The 19,199-nt window shown below is 45.5% G+C and overlaps 1 non-coding gene across 1 annotated transcript; it reads left to right on the top strand.

The window, feature by feature from the left end:
- The first annotated feature begins 18,858 nt into the window (after nt 1-18,858).
- On the top strand, nt 18,859-18,931 carry TRNAC-GCA (transfer RNA cysteine (anticodon GCA)). The gene has a single exon. It is a non-coding gene; the product is annotated as a tRNA-Cys (tRNA).
- Nucleotides 18,932-19,199: the final 268 nt, after the last annotated feature.

The raw sequence follows: 19,199 nt of genomic DNA on the forward strand, positions 1-19,199 counted from the left end.
AGAGGGAATTTACTTGTCGGAAATCAATGCAAAATCAGATAGAGCCATCCGGTTTCGGGACCAAGACTATAGGTGAACACCAGGGACTAGATGAAGGCTTGATAACCCCTGCTTTTAGCATCTCCGTCACTTCCTTCTCAACCATCTGCTTTCTTGCTTCTGCTATCCGATAGGGTCTTTGTCGGGACACGCGATTACCTAAGGTACGAATGTGATGTTTTATTAGATGGGTCTTCCCCGGGACTTTAGAAAACACGTCAGGGTTAGTATGTACTATATTTACTTTCTGAGAATATTGATTTGATGTGAGATTGGTACCCAACTGCAGCATAAATATGTTATTGTCCTGTTCCATACTAGAGGGATATAGTGGTATTTCAGTTTCGGTACAGGTGGAGATGTATAGATTACTGGTCTGTCCTTCTGGTTCATGCCATTCTTTCAAAAGATTGATATGATATATCTGATCCCGACCGACCCAGTTGCTATTTCTATTTTATACGTCATGGGAGTAACCTTTTCTAGTATAGTATAGGGCCCCTGCCAGTGAGCGAGTAGTTTGTCATCTGTGGTCGGTAAAAGAACTAATACTTGTCCTATTGTTAAATCACGGGGTTTGCTTCGAGCATCAGAATAGGCTTTCTGTCTCTCTTGAGCTTCTTTTAGATCTTTATGTACCTCCTCCCAAAAGTTATGTAGGTTTTCTTTAGGCTCACTAGTATAAGTCAATACAGCTTTAACTTCCTCTTCCGTTTCTTCCCATTATTCTGCTAACATTTCCAACAGGGTACGTGGTTGTCTCCCAAAGAGGAGTTCAAAGGGACTATGCCCTGTCGATGATTGTACGTGGGTTCTTAGGGTATATAGAACCAGAGGTAATTTTTTTTCCCAGTTTTTCCCAGAGTCATTAATGATCTTGTGTTAAAATGTTTTTGATGGTTTTGTTATAGCGTTCAACCAGACCATCGGTTTGAGGATGAAAGACCGATGTCCGTATTTGTTGAACCCCGAGAGCCTGACATACCTTAGACATTAATCAGGACATAAAAGGAGTTCCCTGGATCGTAAGGAGTTCTTTTGGGAATCCAACTCTGGAGAAAAGCTCTATCATGGCCTGGGCTATGGTTTTAATAGTCATACTTGCCAATGGAATAGCCTCTGGATACATGGTTGCATAGTCCACAAGTACTAAAAGATATTCGTGACCTATAGTGGATGGGATCAAAGGTCCCACGAGGTCCATGCCCACTTGAGTGAAAGGGACCTTTATTATAGGTAAGGGATTGAGAGGAACTCTGGGGTCTGTAGAAGGATTGATTAATTGGCATTCGGGACAAGATTGACAATATTTCCTGATATCACCGTATACCCCCGGCCAACGGAATCTCTTGGTTACGGACTCCTCTGTTTTTTCCCTTCCTAACTGCCCTTCCCCACTATCTCCATGTACTAAATGAAGTACTTGCTCTCTATATTCTTGGGTAACTACCAGCTGAGGGCCTCAGTTAGTGGCAGAAGGACACACACAATATAAAAGATCATTAGTGATTTGAAATGTGGGACCTACCGAAGGGTCGTCAGGAGACAGGGCTTGATGCCATGCATTTCTCAATGTGGGATCCACTCTCTGGGATTGCCGGAACTGTCCAGCAATGGACAGGATTTCTTTCTGGAGCGTCTGTTGAGGTGTAGGTGTTTGCGTGATGTCTCTATGAAACATTTGTTTTTGTTCTTGCTTTTGGGATCTAGAGAGTTTCATCTTGGCTGTGTGCTTCTCTATCTCTGAAGACACAAATGGGGCCTCACTCCACCAGGAGTTGATTCGGTTCTTGTGATTTAGTGACTCTAAGAGTTCTGGAAACGTTTCATGATCACCGCCAGCTGCTGCCAAGTATGGTGAATCAAAATGAGGTCTTCACATAGTTGGGGGATTACTCCTACTAAGAGAGACTCTTCTTGTCTTCTCCAAAGTATTTGTATCTTAGCTACGGGATAGATTTCCCTATCCCCGTGTACACACGTAATTAACACTTGTGCGTTCACTATCCATTGGTCTGGTTGGACGTATACTTGTTTAATTACATTCTGACTCCAACCGGAATCAATTAATGTAATTCTTTAATTTTGGTTTACCATCAGTGGGGTGGTATAGCGAGCCATTGTCTGGCCTAACCACAATATTCTTCCCTTGGTCATGCCAATTTTCATTGGTTCGTCTTGGTCTCTTTTAAGAGGTCAGTGTCTCGCAATGTGTCCCCAGGCTGCACAGTGAAAACACTGGGGCCCCATCGGGAATTCTTTGGAAGGAGTACGAGGAGGATCGGGTTTCTCTGTACTAGGTCCTGGTAAGGGTCTTGGCGGAAACGGTTTTGGTGGATTTGCTTGTGTCGTTGATGTTACAGGCTTTAAGTTGGACCCTTTAAAATTGGGTGCTCGGTGATATGCACATGCCAGTTCGACAGTGGTAGTATTGTTGAGACCCAGATGTTGGCGAATTCAGTTCTTTGTAGATGGCGGTAGGGCGTCTAGGTACTGTTCCAGTACTATTGTTTCAAACATTTCCACTTTAGAGGAATTGGTGGGATTCAACCATTTACTGGCTTCATGTTGGACCCTATAATAGAGAGTCCTGGTATTTTCATGACTGACCCATTTCGTATATGTCGAAAACGCAGACGGTAGTTCTCTTGGTATAGTCCCACTTGTTCTAAAACCGCTTTCTTCATCTCCGTATAAGGAGTTACACCACCTGGGCTAACTGCCTGATAGGCAGCCTGCAAGGTTCCTCTGAGAAGGGGAGCAATATATTGGCCCCATCTATCCGTAGGCCAATTAGCAGAGCTAGCTACCCGCTCGAAGTTCGTAAAAAAAAGCATCAGGGTTCTCATTGTCCTGATATGTTTGTAGCACACTACTAGGTACAATAGGGTGTACCCTGGTTGTGGCTATCGTCTCAGTCAATTTTCCGATGGCCGTTTCATGCACTAACTGATTATTAGCGATGATAGTCGCCTGACTTTTTAGTGCGGTTTGTAGCGCTTCACGTTCTTCCTTCGCCTCTTTCAACTGTTCCTCCCAGACCAGCTGCAGATGTCTCTGCCCTTCCGCTAACTGGGCGATGATGTCTGCCAGGGTCGGTTTCTCCTCCATTGCCTGAACCTGTCCTTGAGACGGTGATTAAAAATCCCACTTCTGACACCACTGTGACAGGGTCAGAGATAATGGAGGCTTGTAGACGTTGTAGTAGTTTATGGTTTTATTTCTTTTTTCGTAAAGTTATCTGTTACAGTTTTTTTTATACCAGTGTCTCTGTGTTTTCTTTTCTTTCTCTCTCTCTCTCTCTCTTCTGGTACGTCTTCTGGTAGGTATTCAGCTTCTTGACTCTGATCCGTCTTTCTTTTCTCTTTTCAGGTGGAATCTCAGGTAACATCCAGGAGGTGCATAGTAGGAAAGAAGAACATAGAAGACCTTTAGGAGGTAGGTATTGTTTACTTCTTCTCTCTCTCTCTGTCTTCTCTGACTTTTGTTTTCTTTCTCCTATCTTTCTTTTCTTCCTGTGTGTTCTCTTTCTATTTCCTTCCTGCCTTTCTTTTAGCTGTTTGTTGTCAATACATTTTCTATTCTTGACTTTCTCTTTCCTTTGCTTTGGACTTTCTGTCTTTCTTCTATTTTCCCAGGGCTCTTCTATAACCCCTGTCCGTGATATCTGGTCTGTCGGTATTTCTCCTTTTTCTTCTGTTACTAGCGATCCTATCTGCTTTGTACTCCTCAGTTTTCCTTTATAGTATCCCTACATATAGATGTGCCTTTAGGCTAATACAATAACATATGTTATACCCTGTGTCACCGTGATATTACAAAAACAACAAAAAAACTTGTTTTTGTGTGCACCCTCCCCCTTTCTGTGATGGATTAGTTTCGGGCCCCACTCCTCCTTCTATTTAATTATCAAAAACAAATCCCCGTCTCCCTTTTTGGCCGTGGCATGTACCTGACTGGGCCACGTTCTTCCCAGAACATGGGCAGTCTGTACGCTTCTTCTTTCCTCCCGGACGTCCTCCGTTTTGGGGTTGATGGGCACCTCTCCTCCTCTTTGCCTTCTACCAGCGTTCAGCCCTGAAGCCGGTCCGTGCGTCCCGCCTTCCTTCATCTGCATGTCTGTTCCTCCTGGGGAAAACGACCACCTCTCTTCGTCGTCTTGCTCGGGGTTTAAAACCCCCTTAAGGTCCGCGCCATTCTCACGGATACAGTGCCAATCCACTCCCTCCTCTTCCGGGTCAGCGTGGATACTGTCACCAGTGCCCCCGGGGCAATTCCTCCTCGGATCCAGGTTCCACGGACCGTTACAGTCAGATCTTCAACAATATTAAAAAGAATATTATTTGGGGGTTTGCTTTACAAGTTTAGCAAATTCTCTCTATCTTCCTCTTGCCAATGGTCCCCTCACCATCAACAGGGTGACAAGATAATGGCACAGCTCTAGCTGCCTTTCTTTAATACCTCTTTTGTTTTATGAACCTGCAGCGCCAGCTGCTGCCAAGTATGGTGAATCTAGAGATGTAATTTCACCAGAGGTCGTTTATTTAACATATTTAGAAATAGAAGAGCGCCACCCACTGACATCTGAAATCACATTCCCTTGAGAAGAGATGAGAATATGACTGCACTCCTCGAGTTGTGTAAACTTCTGAACAGAAATTGAAAAATAAGACTGGAAAAGTATTTTATTTTTATTTTAGCAAGATGAAAAGTCTTGCAAGTTAATGAAGTTAACAATAGCAGAGCAGCCTCAGAATATTTATGGCCCCTCTAAAGGAGATAAGCAATGCCCTGTGTGCGATGTCAATGTCGAGAGTGCTGGCAGGGAGGGGCCCTGGAGAGAGAGACTGGAGATGCGAGGCTAAGCAAGTTTCACATTATTGCTTCTAGGTTTAGCTACATTCTACAAGGAAGGGCATACTGTAGCTTTCATGAGCAGTGATCTGAACGACCAGGTGTTTCTTATGTAAAATAAGCTTATTTTAGGAGCCAGAGGTAAATGAGGATAGCACTGGAATAAAGTCAAAACAAATGTCGGTGACATGGGAAGAGCGGAATGCTGCAATAAAACGCAGGCAGCTACGAGCCTAAAACACCCACAGCAAAAAGGGAGCACCAAAGAAATAACAAAAATAGTCTTTTACAGCAACAAATAAGGAAACCAAAGTGGAACAATACAGTAGTTGGTTACTGCTCTGAAACAGAAAAAGGAGAGAGAAAAAGGCAGAACTGACCACTAGCGCACACATATTTTAAAAGGACACTGCAACCAACAAATCAAATCACTTTAAGCCATAGGAAGTGTACTAAAAGTGTACACAAGGCTGAACACTTACGCTCGACCTAACCAGGCAATAAATTAAACAAGCATTTGCAATGCAATGGGTCTTGCGTTTGCTGAGGTTAGAGCTATTAGCGTTGTAAATTTCTAACTGGACTTTTCTTGGCACATAAACTGAAAATGAAAAGTAAAACAGTTGACATAAGCAAGCCGATTCAAAGTGCCACAGCCGCCATGAGAATGAGCGTGAAGGAGAGACACAAAAGGAAAAAGAAGCTAGCTAGCAGTCAAAGGTATCGGCAAACGTGCAATTATACATGTAACAGGGTCAATGACCAAGGAGGTAAGGCCTGACCATGGGCAATACTGCATGTAAATATAATTTCAGACACCATAAATGAAGAATAAATGCAAGATAAACTAATGTGTGGGTAATACAGTGTTCTGAGAGTAGAGCTCAATTGGTTAATATGGAGATGAACAAGCCAACAACTTAACAGGGCGAGCTCAGTCAGAGCCGAGCCAAAAGTCTGGCTTGGCTGTTACAGCCCATGCACAAGCAGAGCCCTGAAAATGTTTACCATGAAAACATCACTTTAAATATGATGAAGTCTCTTCAAAATTCAACAAGCATTTGCAATGCAATGGGTCTTGCGTTTGTTCGGGTTAGAGCTATTAGCGTTGTATATTCCTAACTGGACTTTTCTTGGCATGTAAATTGTAAATGAAAAGTAAAACAGTTGACATATACAAGACGATTCAAAGTGCCACGGCCACCATAAGCATGAGCGCGAAGGAGAGACACAAAAGGAAAAAAGAAGTTCACTATCAGTCAAATGTATTGGCAAACGTGCAAATATCCACGTAACAGGGTCGATGGCCAAGACGTTAACAAAACCGCCCCAAGGAGGGACAAACATAAGGCATTTACCAATGATAAAAAAAGGATTTTTGAAAGGCAAGCCCATGAACGAGTGATAGTGATGGGTGTGGTTAAAGGCCCATGGATAGATGTGCGCGACCTAAAAAAAAAAATACGAGGCTTAAATTTCATACACATTCGGAGTGTGCTTTGAAGCAGGCGATATAGTTAAACAATGACAGGGAGAGGGGTGATATATATCTGATGGTGAACACATGTATAGAACACTGGAGCACAGATGTGTAGATTGGTGGTGAACATATGTAGATGTAGCTCAGTGGCAGAGCATCTGACTGCAGATCAAGATGACCCAACATTAAAGCTGTACACTCAGGGTGCATTCTCACTCAAATAGTTTTAGGGTAAATGCTAAAGTATGGAAGGTTTTAAAGCCCAAGATTATTTTAGGTTCCTTTTTTGTTATTGGTGTGATTCTATTTGAAGGAATAGATGTATTTTTTGTTTTTAAAATGTATGTTTTAAAGCACATTAAATCAGCTATCCACAACCCAACTTTAAATTGCATTAATTAGATTTCAGTAAAAGTACAGGGGTGTAAAGTTGTATGACTTGCACCATTGTGCATTTTCTAAACTGTTTAAACACTAAGAAATGCATTTTTGCAATGCATTAAAACATAAAAGAAGCTGCCCTCTGCTAGAAGCCCTTCCTCCCATGTTTCTTTCTTGAGGAGGTGGATGTTCAGCCTCCGCACTCAACATTTATCTGCTGGAGGAAATACTACCTGGGGGCATTTTTCTTCAGGGAATCATCACTCCAGCAATGCCTGTAGGGATACACCTTACTCTGGGAAAAGTTAGGAAACTTTATCAATCTTTGTGGAGTACATTTTATTAACTCAATCCAAACTTGTGCAAGAATAGGAAACTTCATATGTTTCATAAACAGTGAAGTTTCCTAATTTTGCCCAACATTGTGAGTAAAGTATTAATATCACTCACCACTAATTTAAAATAAATTAACTGGTAATTTGGACCATGTTCATCATAGATTGGTTGGGAAATTAGTGGTAAACAATGTGTTTTACACATTTTATGCCTTAAACAATGGGTAAAACTAAATAGAATTTAAATGAATGTTACAAGGTGAGATAGGAAGTAGGCCTGGGTGGAGCTCATGGAGTTCCACTCCACAGAATTCTGTGGAGTCACTGAAAAGCTCAGTGGAATTCCACAGAATTCCAAGTGCAGGCCAAGTTCAGCCACCCCTAGTCAACATATGTACACATGAGATACATCCTATTGATGTGAAGATATACACATACACACACAAGCCACACTTCCTTTATTCATGAATGCGCACATATGCATAGATAAGATGCACTGTGTGTACATGTTCTGTGAATATTGTGCATATGCACATGTGGGGGGCAAATCAGTGCAGGTAGGACAGCCCCATGTCAGCACGCTTGAGGTGGCGCCTCAGCAACTATGTGCTAACCCAGCCATCGGTGATCAGGGTTGAAATTTCCCACTCACCGTGTTGTCTGCAGGCTGGTCTCGCAGGACCCCGACCCACCCCCATAACACCGCAAGTCAATCAGTGCTTTCACTGCATCAGCAAGGGTTGTGGCCTACCGGCCTGTGAGGTCCACTCGCAGCTTCCCAGTCCCTTCGGGCCAACCCACCGTGTGCGGTACTCTGGGAGGCAAGTGTTAGCGGCAGGTGTCGGGTGTAGCAGGTCCGTTGCAGCTAAGCACGAGTGGGTAGCACCATCTGATCTACGCTATGCAGGTTTGTTGGCCGCCATCTTGTCTCTTGGCTTCGCGTACATCTGGGCCCACCAGAGGCTCTGTTCATCCAGTGGTTATCCTGCAGCCAGCTAGGCAGGCCCTACGGCACCAGCAGGTCTCTTATTTGCTATGGGGGTGCCAGTGCCACAGTGGGGCCGCTGGAGTGGTATGGTTGGCAGGAAGCGGGGTGACTTTAATTCCCTGGGGAGCTCTCAGAGTTTGCTACTCACTCCATCAGCTCCAGGCCATGCTCCCTTTGCACCAATAATAGGGAATGAGTGCAAGCGCACCAGTAAACTCTATTCCGCTGAGGGTAGGCAGTGTTTTTTGCCAAAGTGCAGAGTAGCAAAAACTACAAGAACTCCACCGGCGGAGGGGAGTTTGCCACCCACCCCTATTAGGAAGGTCTGATAATGAAGTTCACTATAAAGTTGTGACAAAAGGTTGATGGTTCAATAAGATTTGGCCTAAGCAACCACCAGCTAAAGGTGCATAGGATAGGGGGCCTTGTAACTATAAGCAGGGCCATTATAAAATATATTTCATAAGCCCTGGTGAGGGAAAAAGTGCCAGTTTGTTGTTTCTCCATTGTAGTGCGTTAGCTCCATAGGCTAACATAGGAAGGATTTATATAAAATTAATAAAGTCTTACTTTTGATAGGAGTGACCTAAAAATATAATTCAAGGTATCAAATTAATAGTTAGAATAAATCCAACATCCTGCCAATGTTGGACTTATTAAAGCTATTCTATGGAAAACGTTTTAGCCTCTGGTAGGCTGAGCCAAGCTACCTTAATGAGGTGTGAAGTGGCCTGGGCTGAGACAAAGGAATCATTTGGTCAGTGAAAAACTGCAGCAGCAGATGCCAGAGCAGGGAGGATGCTGGATAGCCAAACTGATTTTCAAAGGAGGGAAAGACAGTTGGGACAGAAACCCGATCTCCCCCATTTCCTGCACCCCCAGCCATATGGGAGCCCCCATTATTAGATTAGGAGATGGGCTGGAAGGGGAGTGTTATGGGAATGTTAGCCACACCTGTGAGTGGGCTTAGTAAACTCTGAACCTCCAGGAGAGATTTTCTCCATTTTGGATTTTGTGGAATAGTGCTTCTTGGGATTGAAATGTGCCACACTTTGCAGGAAGTGGTCATCACAGAAGGTGGCACCTTGCACCCCATTGGTCAGTGGAGCTCCCCAGCGTGCCAGCCCAGAAACCTGGATAAAAGTGGAAGAGTTGCCCAGCAACTCTAATTCCTGCAAACATCAAACAAAAAAGGACTGCCCTGCGGAACCCCTGGTCTGCACCAAGAGGGACTGTGCCTTACTTGAAAGGATTCGGGAGTAGACTCTCTGTAAGAAACAGGTATAAAAGAGCTACCAAAAGTCCCCTGCATCAACTCCTACCAGAAGATCCCAGATAATCAGCATCCAAGGCCTTTTAAGGATTTGCCCAGAAGAAATGTAGGAATTGTAGTCACAGCTATCCAAGGAGCATCTCAGAGCTTCTAGAACCTTGGCGGGTGTTGTGGACCCTTCAACACCCCAAAAAGGCCTTCTGGAAGAAGATCCAGAAGTGTTCAGACATTTTGAGCATTTTTTTAAAAAGCTCCTTAGCCCCATCATTGAGAGTCAAACTGGTGATGTCGAATTGCGACCCAGTCTGAATTTCAGGTTTGCCCCGCTGAAGCTCCAGAGCTTTTTGCCATCGACAAGACCTCCAGGAGTTGACTGAGGCATCGCGCTTAGCAAAGCCGCTGCTGTCATGCTGGCCTGAGGAGGAGACCTGCTCAATGTCGAGAGGAAAAGATCAGAAAAAAAGATTAAGGGCCTGATTTAGATATTGGCAGAGCGTTTACTCTGTCACAACGGAGACGGATATCCCATCTGCAGAAATCTAAATCCCATTGAATATACTGGGACTTAAATTTCAGCGGACGGGATATCCATCACCGTAGTGATGGAATAACCCATTTGCCAGCATCCAAAGTCCGAAAGTAAAATTTTGACCAAAGCCTACCACTCACTGCATCTGACTTGGGTTCCATCACGGTCGACATCAAACTTAGTCAGGCATCAACAGATAGCTGCCTGAACATTGCCAGGGTGCTTTTTTCTGGTCCAAGGAGGATGTGGCCTGGTAGTATCAGCTGGACTGTTCCCATGGAGACAGGGTCAAGACTTATTGGGTACAAACTGGGGTGGTGAGGAAAAAAACAATGGATTAAAACCAGATCGGCGACTGGGGGTGAATGTTTGATTTGTTCAGCATCCAGTCCATCATCTGTCCTTTAGGCTGTTGTCACCCTAAGTGGGAAGGGTATGCCCAGACATGGGTCCCATGCCCACTGTACCCATGGATTCAAACTATCCTGGCTGATGAGGGGTGATATCCCGAAACCGGTCCCAGACTGCTTTCTTCTGGTACAGGGAGACCAGGTTGGCAGTTCGGGCTGGACTGATCCCATGGTGAGCAGGGTCAAGACCGATTTGCGTGTGGCTGGGTACAAACTGGGGTGGCATGGTGAGCAAAAATACAATGGATTAAATCCAGATCTGTGACTGGGGGTTAATGTATGATTTGTTCAGCATTCCATCTATCATCTGTTCTTTTTGTTGCCCTAAGTGGAAAGGGTCTGCCCAGATGTGGGTCCTGTGTGCACTGTGCCACTGGATTCAAGCTAGCCTGACTGATGAGAGGTGATACCCCAAAAGCGGTCCGAGGATGCTTCTTTCTGGTCTAGGGAGGACGTGGTCTGGAAGTTCTGGCTGGACTGTCCTCATGGGGAACAGGGTCAAGACTGATTTGCATATGGCTGGGTCCAAACTAGGGTAGCGTGCTGAGTGAAAAAACAATGGATTAATCCCAGATCTGTGACTGGGGGTGAATGTTTGATTTATTCAGCGTTCCGTCCATCATCTGTTCTTTTTGCAGATGGTCGTAATTGGTTCTTTTTGCAAGCACATTTTTTAATCTTTAAAAATTCATATCTCTGGTTCCCTGCATTTGATGTTTGTCATTTTTGTGTCATTTTAAAGATAAAACTATTTCCTGTTTTTATAAAGTGGTGTTAGATTTTAATTGTGTTATCTCTTAGTTATTTACTGTTTTCCTGATATTAAATGCTTTACATGCCTGTCTCCTAAGTTAAGACTGACTGCTCGTGATTCAAGCTACCAAGGGTTGAGCAAGGGTTAATTTATTGAGACCTTGACTGCTCCTTATGGGTTATTAACGCCTTGATTACTAGCTGTAGGTACCTACCTGCACCTACTGATAATCCACTTTCCAACATCCCCCACTTAAAATCTCTGCACAAAGGAAAGACTTTTAAGAAGATACAGGGCGTCGGAGAGACAATGGTGAAAGACTTCTCAGTTGGAAGGAGAAGTCACCTGATGCCCCTTCGAGGATAGGCTGAAGAGACTTGTAGCTGGCCCCCAGGCATAGAATGGATCTCTCCAGGGCCAGTGGCACTGGTCCCTTTTTGCCTGCCGAGGAACAGCTAGGGGCAATGGACCTGTTAGGGGACCCTGCATGGTTCCCCTGGGACTTTTGCAGACTGGCCCTTGACTCCACAGAAACACAGGTGCCATTTAAGAAGCCAGGAGGCTGTAGGACCTGGTGAGTTCAGCTGAGAGGCTGTTTGGCTTGCTGGCTATGGTGAAGCTGTGGAAAATGCCCCCCAAGCCGGATTGAGCACCTGGTGCCCAAGCACAGGACAGGTCTGGCACAAGGAGCCAGATAATCAAGCTCCCAACAAAAAGCGCACATTAGAGGCCAGAAATCATGCAGAAAATGCTCCTGGGGGCTAAGGCTTGTACCTAGGCGCAAAGTGAAGCCAACATCAAGCAGATCTACCCTATAGGACCATAGAAATTGAAAGGCAAATCCCCTTGAGGACCGGGCTACAAACCAAGAGCACAGCGGTCTGCTGCCATTTTCCAATATTCCCGGAGGGAGGGCCAAGCCCCTGGTGATTGTCTCAGCCATATGTTTTCTAATTTCCCTAGACAGTGCATTGGTATCTTCCCTGTGCTCTAGCAAGGCCCTGCAGACCTCATTCCAGAGGGCCAACGCATGGAAACGTTGTCCCGGGGGAATCCATCTTCCAGGGACAGTCTAGAGACAGTTCCATAAAACTTTGATTACACTCAACTCAAGGAAACACTTCTCCCCAGAACAGACTCTGAGACTGCATGAGCTAGCGTGGGAACACAATGAGGGTCTGTTGTCCAGAACAGTCTAGGAAGCTACACAACATAAAGCGGAAGAGAAAACACGTCAAGACAATACTGCTTCCCATAACAGATTGTTCCCCAGGGATAGCTTAAGAGACATTCTACAAAGCCTGAGACTATATACAATTCAAAGAGACTGCTTCCCAGAATTGATGCAAAGACCACACAAAGTACAGTGTTATCACATAGAGGGACTGGTCTCCAGGATGTAATGAGTGGCTCCTCTGCAGTCTCGTTTAAGAAGCAACACACAATATAATGTGAGATCATATCTCAAGGGAAGGCTGCAAAATATAGAGTGAACTTTCACCACAAGGAAATACTGGCTCCATGAACAGGCTGAGGCATGGTATGTTAGAGAGTGAGATTACTGAAGAAGAGACTGCTGGATTAGACTGACTCAGAGGTGGTGCAATGTATAGTGAGATCACCACACAAAGACAGCTTCTAGGGACAGTCTCAGAGCCATGCATATGAAATCAAAAAGACATTTCTGCCCAGGACATAATGCAAACAGGAGTAAAATAAGTGTATTAAGACCATAGTCTATTAAACATCAGAATATACACCAGCAAAAACCACTTAAAACATAAAAGGGATATTCCTACAAGGGCATCCATACAATTGAATTATGCAAAATTATGGTGCACCCCTGCAGAGTACAGAACTGCCAACACACATGGCCCCACCGTGTGTCACACGATATTGGCCCTGCTCACATGATTTTCTGGTGAGGAGGTTATTTCGCCAGTGGGGGATAATATGACCTGGAAACCCCTATGCAATGCTGGGCCGTAGCGTTCATTGGTTCAGCAGGTGCAGTGCACCAGCCCCCAAAGCTATAAGGGGCCGACTCAAGCCTGATTATTTCTGTATTTTATGACTCAAATAACGACTTTGGATGGATGGCATTTCCTTTGTCACACCAGGCCCCTGCCACACTTGATATATCACTGGTGCACTGAGTACAGTGTAGATTTCCGGCTCATGCTTGGAGGGTGGGCACTGCTGGTGTTACCAACAGCCTTGAAAGGTTTTGTTTTGGGGCTATCGCGGATATTGGGCCAGTTCTTCGAACAAAAGCCCACACTTTCTCCATGGTTCTGGCCCTCATGTCTTGTAAAAGCAAATAGGTTTATGATCCCGTCCCCGCCACAGACCTCGCCCCCTTAAGCTCCCACCTCCCTGAAGGATAAGGGGCCCCTAAAGGTTTGGGGGCACCCCTGTGTGACTGAGGGTTCAGGGGCAAATGTTACGCTCCTGCTTTAAAAAGACAGAGTACTGATTACCACCATACACTTTCAACCACTCTTGGTTTTTCAGCTGTGGTCTTCCAAGTCTTCCCAGCCCTCATGAGTCTCTTCCAAGCCTCCCCAGTCCTCATGAGTCTCTTCCTAGCCTTCCCAGCCCCCGTGAGTCCATTCCTAGCCTCCCCAGCCTTCGCAAGTCTCTTCCTAGCCTTCTCAGCCCTTGTGAGTCTTCCAAGCCTTCCCAGCCCTTGTGAGTCTCTTCCAAGCCTCCGCAGCCCTTGTGAGTCTCTTCCAAGCCTCTCCAGCCCTTGTCTCTTCCAAGCCTCCCCAGCCCTCCTGAGTTTCTTCCAATCCTCCCCAGCCCTCGTGAATGTCTTCCAAGCCTCCCCAGCTCTTGTGGTAGAGTTAAGGCTAATGCCAAACCTGTAGTACAGAAGCTCAGAAATGTTCCCATTAGCGTTAGAGAGGAGTTGAAGCAGATGTTGGCAGAAATGGTGGATGAGAATGTGATAGAAGAAATGTAATCCTCTGAATGGGTATCTCCAATTGTGTTGGCCCAGAAAGTTGCCAAATCTTTGAGGTTGTGTGTGGATTTGAGAGCTGTGAATGCTAATATTATTGTGAATTGCCATCCTTTACCCAAGATAAATGAGGTTATTAGCATGTTGGAAGGGGCGAACATTTTCTCCACTCTGAATTTAAGGTCAGCGTTTCATCAGATTGAATTGACGGAAGACTCTAGACATCTCACGGCATTTATCACTCCACAGGGATTATTCCAATTTAAGAGGATGCCCTTTGGGTTAGCATCTGCTGCGTCAGTTTCCCAAAGAGCGATGTTTCATCTGTTCAAGGACATGGATAAATATGTAAAATGTTTCCAAGATTATGTTTTGATATTTTCAAAAAATGAGAACGAGCACAACGAGCATGTAGAGAATCTTTGTAAGGTTTTGAGTAAGAGTGGGCTGACTCTAAAGGAGAAGAAATGCAAGTTTTTTTCTAAATTTGTGGCATACTTAGGTCATACTAAATCAGGGGAGGGTGTAATACCAAAACAGTCTTTAGTGGATGCTATAGTCAATGCTCCTGCTCCTGATAATCGGGGGAAAAACTGTTGTCATTCACTGGTCTTTGTGAATATTACAGTAAATGTATTGAAAAATTTTGCAACTAAAATGGAGCCATTGAGAGAGCTTACACGTAAGGGAGTCCAGTATGCATGGACTGAAAAACAGAGTGGAGTGTTTGAAAGGATAAAAAAAGAAATTGTGGATGCTCCTACTTTGAAACCTTTCAGTGTGGGAGCACAGTGTATTGTAACTGTTGATGCAAGCATGTATGGAATTGGAGGGGTATTATTGCAAAGGTATGGCAAAGATACATGGAATGTCTCGTTTGCTTCTCATACGTTGACGGATGCTGAGAGGAGGTATGCTGTGATCAAGAAAGAATTGTTGGCATGTATTTGGGCTGCTGAGCATTTTCGAAACTACATCTGGGGTTCGAGTTTTATCCTTCAGACGGATCATAAACCTTTGGTGGGATTTCTTTCTCCTGGCGGTGGTTGGAATGCCACTGCTCATATTGCCATACCTGTTTCTAGATTGCAAGAGTTTTGTTTTAAGGTTGAGTATATGCCTGGGAGGAATAATGCTGTGGCAGATTGTTTGTCTCAACTTCCACAAAATGAGGCAAAGGAGGGAGAGGTACTTGAGAGTGTGTTGGGAAATGATGTGGTATCTGCTGTGTTGGGATACGTGACTGATGAGTTTGGTAGTATAGAAGAAGAAAAGTGGATGGAATGGATGAGGAAGATTTGGTTTTGCAAGAGGTAGAGAAATATGTGAGGGATGGTTGGTCGGACAAGAATAGGATTTCAGCAGAGGTAGAACCATTTGAAAAAGTTAGAGATGAATTGGAAATAGAAAATGAGCTGTTATTTAGGAAAGGGAAGTGTATTCCTCCCAAAGGTATGCAGGAGACTATTTTGAAACTAGCTCATGAAGGTCATCCGGGAATGTCTTCTATGAAAAGGTTGAAGTACTTGTTTCTGGTGGCCGGGGTTAGATAAGATGGCAGACAGGGTTGTGAGGGAGTGCTGTGTGTGTGTGAATGCAGAAAAAATGTTAAGGAAAGTGCCTGCTCCTCTTGTACCAGTTCCCTGGCAAAATTCTCCTTGGCAGAAGTTGGGTTTTGATATTTCTGGTCCATTTTATTCCCTTCCGGCAGATGCATGTTATGCCTTAGTGTTAATTGACTATTTTTCCAAGTGGCCGGAGGTGAAGTTAGTTTCCCATGTGACATGGAGTGTTATTATTGAGTTTTTCAAGGAAGTGTTTGCTAGAGAAGGTTATCCCGAGGTTTAATTTCTGAAAATGCTGTTCAGTTAGTTGTGAAGGAAATGCAGAGTTTTTTTAAGTACAGCAATATCAAACATGTTACCACTCCACTTTATGAACCGCAAGGTAATGGGCAGGTTGAGAGATTCAACTGAGTTCTTAAAGAGAGTATTTTTTGGGCACGTGGATTTGGAGGACTGTGGAGGGAGAAGTTAAGAGAAAAGTTATGGTATTATTGTATTACTCCACAGTGTACTACAGGTGAGTCCTTTTAAATTGCTGAAGGGGAGACATCCTGTGTCTAAGTTGTGTCCATGGTGGTTTAAGAAGAAACAAGGTAAGGATTGGGAGAATGTGTCTATGGAAGAGGTCACAGAAAGGGTGAGGAGTAAACAGGAGAAGTTTAAGGAGGTCTAAGACAGCAAGTGGAAAGTGAAAGAACCTAGATTTGCTGTTGGAGATTGGGTTAGGATACGCAAGCCTGGGTTCATGAGAAAGGGTGAGTCTAAGTTCGGAAGAGGTTTGAAAGTGATTAAAGTTTTTTTTTAAAGTGTGGTTTCCCAGGATGGGAAAGTGTGGAATGTGAGGAGATTGGCGCGGTGCAGTAGAAATGGTGAGCACCAAGATGAGGAAGATTGTGCTGATCATTTGGTAAGGGTTGGGAATGATTTTGGTGGGAGGTGTTTGCGGTCTGTTGAATGTATGGAGGAATCATGAACAGACAGTCATGAGAAATGGATCTGGTGATGAAGAGATAATTACGGAGTTGGTTGGCAATGATGATGGTATCACTATGAACAATAGTTCTGTTGCATCAAGGGTGAAATCCAATGCTAGAACAAGATGTTGGCCTGTCAAGTTTAAAGAATTTGTTTAGACTATTAATGTATATTTATATATGTTAGGTTTGCTTCTGTATGTTAGTTCCATAGTTTGACACTACTAAGGTATATTTGGATATATTAAGTATGTTTCTATATGTTAGTTCAATAGTTTGTTTTGTTTAAAGAGGGAAAATGTGTTATATGTTGACACTGAGTAAATTAGAATGCGAAGGGAAGTGGAATGTGGAGTGTAGAATGTGAGGGGATTCTGTGGTGGGAACAGTATTGTAGATATGGATATCTGAGGAGAAAGCTGTGTACTGTGCTGTTGGACAATAAACTCTACTTATCTTTACTGCTGTTGTGTGAATTATTACACCAGCCCTCATGAGTCTCTTCCAAGCCTCCACAGCCCTCGTGAGTCTCGTCCAATCTACTTCCAAGCCTTCCCACCCTTTTGAGTCTCTTCCAAGCCTTCCCAACCTTGTGAGTCTCTTCCAAGCCTTCCCACCCTCGTGAGTCTCTTCCAAGCCTCCCCAGCCCTCGTGAGTCTCTTCCAAGCCTCCCCAGCCCTCGTGAGTCTCTTCCAAGCCTCCACAGCCCTCGTGAGTCTCGTCCAATCCACTTCCAAGCCTTCCCACCCTTTTGAGTCTCTTCCAAGCCTTCCCAACCTTGTGAGTCTCTTCCAAGCCTTCCCACCCTCGTGAGTCTCTTCCAAGCCTCCCCAGCCCTCGTGAGTCTCTTCCAAGCCTCCCCAGCCCTCGTGAGTCTCTTCCAAGCCTTCCCACCATCGTGAGTCTCTTCCAAGCCTCCCCAGCCCTCGTGAGTCTCTTCCAAGCCTCCCCAGCCCTCGTGAGTCTCGTCCAAGCCTTCCCACCCTTTTGAGTCTCTTCCAAGCCTTCCCAACCTTGTGAGTCTCTTCCAAGCCTTCCCACCCTCGTGAGTCTCTTCCAAGCCTCCCCAGCCCTCGTGAGTCTCTTCCAAGCCTCCCCAGCCCTCGTGAGTCTCTTCCAAGCCTCCACAGCCCTCGTGAGTCTCGTCCAATCCACTTCCAAGCCTTCCCACCCTTTTGAGTCTCTTCCAAGCCTTCCCAACCTTGTGTGTCTCTTCCAAGCCTTCCCACCCTCGTGAGTCTCTTCCAAGCCTCCCCAGCCCTCGTGAGTCTCTTCCAAGCCTCCCCAGCCCTCGTGAGTCTCTTCCAAGCCTTCCCACCCTCGTGAGTCTCTTCCAAGCCTCCCCAGCCCTCGTGAGTCTCTTCCAAGCCTCCACAGCCCTCGTGAGTCTCTTCCAAGCCTCCCCAGCCCTCGTGAGTCTCGTCCAAGCCTTCCCACCCTCGTGAGTCTCTTCCAAGCCTCCCCAGCCCTCGTGAGTCTCTTCCAAGCCTCCCCAGCCCTCGTGAGTCTCTTCCAAGCCTCCCCAGCCCTCGTGAGTCTCTTCCAAGCCTCCCCAGCCCTCGTGAGTCTGTTCCAAGCCATCCCAGCCCTCGTGAGTCTCGTCCGTCGCTACCAATCCACTTCCAAGCCTCGCCAGCTCTCGTGAGTGAGTCTCTTCCAAGCCTCGCCAGCTCTCGTGAGTGAGTCTCTTCCAAGCCTCCCCAGTCCTCGTGAGTGAGTCTCTTCCAAGCCTTCCCATCCCTCGCTGCCCCTGTAAGACTCTGACAACCCCACATCACGTGCTCGGCCCGGACCTGCTTCGAGGTGGTGCTCCCGGCGCTGTGGCCGTCTCCCTGGCTGCGGTGACGTGTACCTGACCTGACGGTGATGACGTGTACCTGGCTGCGGTGACGTATACCTGACCTGACGGTGATGACGTGATCCTGTCTGCGGTGACGTGTACCTGACCTGACGGTGATGACGTGTACCTGTCTGCGGTGACGTGTACCTGACCTGACGGTGATGACGTGTACCTGGCTGCGGTGACGTGTACCTGACCTGACGGTGATGACGTGTACCTGGCTGCGGTGACGTGTACCTTGCGGCGATATAGCTCAGTGATGAAAGAGTGAGGGAGACGCGAGATGCAGACCGAGCGCATCAAAGCGGTGACAGACAGCAGCGATATAGAAGGACGTTTGTAGCTCCGTGATAGCAAGCTCCTCCCGCTTGTTGATCAGTGACGGACGATGGGGATAGATAGCAGAAACGTAGCACACTGATAGCACATCAGGGCAGACAAGACACACATGTAGTGCACCGACACTGAAACGTACGGGGATATAGCTCAGTGGTAGAGCATTTGACTGCAGATCAAGAGGTCCCCGGGTCAAATCCGGGTGTCCCGGTGCTACATTTATTGCAAAACATGAGCCTACTTACTTTGCTGCGAAAAAGCGCGTTTTAAAATACCACAAGTGTGTACGGACTATGTTTCCTAGAAAGGACCAACGGATTAAACAATTCACTTTTTAGTGACGACTGAAGTTAAATGTGATTATTTTATGTTTTTTTTTATTTCTATATAGTGTGATGACTGTAAAACCGCAATATGTTGGACATGAAAAAGTGTCGCTATTGAAACGCTCCGACGCGTTCCCTTTCACTCTCCCGTGC

This window comes from Pleurodeles waltl, unplaced genomic scaffold, assembly GCF_031143425.1.
Source record: "Pleurodeles waltl isolate 20211129_DDA unplaced genomic scaffold, aPleWal1.hap1.20221129 scaffold_39, whole genome shotgun sequence".
NCBI lineage: Eukaryota > Metazoa > Chordata > Amphibia > Caudata > Salamandridae > Pleurodeles > Pleurodeles waltl.